Source organism: Durio zibethinus, chromosome 5 (assembly GCF_047325235.1).
Source record: "Durio zibethinus cultivar Kanyao isolate XHJ-2024 chromosome 5, ASM4732523v1, whole genome shotgun sequence".
NCBI classification, from domain to species: domain Eukaryota; kingdom Viridiplantae; phylum Streptophyta; class Magnoliopsida; order Malvales; family Malvaceae; genus Durio; species Durio zibethinus.
Genome location: NC_143166.1, coordinates 32,884,049 through 32,887,118, shown reverse-complemented (window position 1 = coordinate 32,887,118; position 3,070 = coordinate 32,884,049). Strand labels below are relative to the sequence as shown.

The 3,070-nt window shown below is 31.4% G+C and overlaps 1 pseudogene across 1 annotated transcript; it reads right to left on the bottom strand.

The window, feature by feature from the left end:
* Nucleotides 1-593: 593 nt before the first annotated feature.
* LOC111282407 (bZIP transcription factor 44 pseudogene) lies at nt 594-2,234 on the bottom strand (annotated as a pseudogene). Its single transcript, XR_016342362.1, has one exon. The product of XR_016342362.1 is annotated as a bZIP transcription factor 44 pseudogene (transcript).
* Between the last annotated feature and the right edge of the window lie 836 nt (nt 2,235-3,070).

Here is a 3,070-nt window from a genome sequence, read left to right as displayed (position 1 = left end):
GAAATTTTTTTTTCAATCTCTACTACAGAAATTTTTTAAAAAAAATTTTAGTTACAATAACTTTTATTATTATTTTCAATCACATCCAAACCAATCACTCTGTCCAGGGATAAGAGGTACATAAAACCAACATTACGTAGCTTCATCTGGAAAATAAAAACAAACAGCATTTCAAAGCTGTGAAAATTCCTTTCAACGGTGTCAAAACGTAGGGTCCAAGAACCCATATATCATTTGAATATAGGAGTAACTTAGAAAGTGCTGGTAATTAATTAGAGTAACTCAGATGATTCTTTAATATTTGACATATGAAAGTTTGACTACTTCATTGTATGATAAAAGTAAAGGTCAAGGAATTAAAGGATCAATTCAAGTTTCAAGTCTGCAATCAGCCAGATCATTATCTCATTGCAAATAATCAGAGCAATTCAGATCCCATTAGTTTATAATATCCTTTGAAGCAATCCAGAGTTTTGACTGTTGAATAAATGAACAAAACAAAGGTGTCACCATCCAGTTCACAGCCACGTAGTTCCTTACTGTTTAAATTTGATTTTTTTTATCAATAAAAGCGTGGAATTTGTCAAACATAATTAAGCAAAAGCCACCATTTCTAAGCTCTTATATATTTTCATGAGGTCAGTCAAACAGAAGAACTGATGTCCAACTACAAGAGCTTTTACAACAACAGACCTATAAGCCATAACAAAGCTTACTTCACATATACTGTGCTTATAACTATATATTACGGTAACAGGGCTTGCATCACATCTCTATAATTAAGCCCCATTTACAAACCAACAACCCGATAAGCACAATCCAACTGTCCTACACTTTAAACTGATTACTCACCACTCCCTAATGATAATCATATCTTAAAAGACTCTGAACCAAAACAAAAGTACTAGTAAACATTAACAATCACTCTTCTCTCTCTTAATCATTTTTATTTTCCTCCCTTTGATTAGTACTGAAACATGCTAGCTGCTGATGCCGTGATAGGCTGATTCAAGTAGGCCAAATTGAGTGGGTTAAGGAAGCTGTCAGCAGGCTCAGTGAAAGCAAGGCTTGTATTATCAGCATAAAAATTACCACCATTGCTGCTATTCAGGAAACTGATGATCTCATTCAAAGACTCTAATCTGTCGCTAAGCTCATTGGCATGAGCTCTAAGCTCATAGTTGTCAGCCTCAACATTCAAGTAATGCTGCATGGTGATGTTTATCCTTGTAATGATCTGATGGTTCTGTTTCCGCAGCTGAGTTACCTGAGCCATGAGATCATCCAAATGCTTCTGCTTCTTCATCCTGGACCTCCTTGCCGATTCTCTGTTTGATATCATTCTCTTCCTTTTCCTTTCATCCATCAATGCCTGCAAGTCCTCATCAGACCCTGAGTTTTGAAGCAAAGTTGATGACCCTGTAGATGTCCCACCGGGGGAAGCCATGGAAATTGCAGATACTTCGAGCAAATTTTTTATTTCTTCTTAACTCAGAGACTCAATCAAGAGAGAGATAATAATAATAATAATAATAATAGCAGGACCCAAATGAAAATAAAATACGCCTTGTAAAGATAAATAATGCAGATATATAGTATTAGCAGTAAATTTATTTATAGATTATAGACTAAATAGTAGATTAAAGCCAAAATCATGAAACGTAATAAAACCAGTAGAGGAAAACAACTGAGAATGATTGAACAAGATGGGTCCTGCGAATGAACGTGGAACTGATCATAAACTCACAAAGAAAGATTTCACTGAGAATTGGAGACATGAATCTCAAACATCAAGAACAAAAGATTGAGCATGAAGATATTGCTGTTAAAAAACCTCTCACTTGGAAATTTAAACAAAAAAAAAAAAGAAAACTTCGACTTGATGCTGCTTGAGACAGTCTCAAGAACACCAACCTAGCAGCTCCAGCAGAAATATAAGACAAAAAGATAGATTTCTTATGATGGGTAATGGATTCTAAACCCAAAAAAACTCAACTTTGAGTTCAAAAAGAAAAACCCAGAACTTGGGTTTGATCAAAGAGAAGAAAACACGAGCTTGAGTTTCATATCAGGAAAAAAATTTTCTAACAAGAGGAATCTAGAAGAAAATATGCTAAAGGACTGATGATGAGAAGGAGGAAATGTAGAAGAGCTACCTAAGTGAATGGAGGACGACTTATAGAAGGAAAAAAGGCCAACAAGTTGATGAAAATTGATTTAAAAAAGAAAAACAAATATTATGTTGAGAAAATGAAAGAAAAACAGATAAAGCTAAGGAAAAAAAAAAGTTTTGGAATCTCCTCTGATAGAAAACAAATTATTGAAAAAGTTGATGTAACATGTGAGTGGGGGAGAGAAAGAAGGCTCCACAATTGGGCAGATCCAGCTGGGAACCATCTCCGTTTACATCGTGGTGGGTAGCGGTTGCAAAGTCATCAAATTGTTGCTGTCAAAGCAAAAGCACATACAAATGGTAGAAAATTGACGTAGAAAATTGACGGCTTACTCCAAAGGAGAAGGTAATAAGAAATTTGAGTTTCTAAGTGAAAATGTTTTTTTTTTAATAAGTAAAAATTTAAGTATTAAATTATATTACTATTATATAAAATAATTTGTTGTATTGATTGGGAAGCCTATTGATTATGTCTACAACAAAGAAAAAATTGGTTGATAATAAGTTAAAGAATTAAAAAAATCCTTAAATTATAATTAAAATTTTTTTATTACAATCAATTAATTCTTTCAATATTTATTTATATTCAATTAAGTTTTTTTTTAATGAAAAAAATTAACATTATTGATTTTTTTACCAATTAAAATAAAATTCTATATAAAATCAATAAAATTGATAAAAGTTTATTATATGATTCAATTAATATATATGAAAACTAAATAAAATAAATGTTTTTTTCTTTATTTTCTCTATCCTTTTTTCTCAAAAATCTCTTTAAAGATTCAATTTATTGTAGATTGAGGATTAATCAATTAAATTTTATCATGTAATTAGATTTCGTTTATTTAAATATTTAATTGAGTCGAAATAAAAAATTAATGGTTTGATTAATTATAA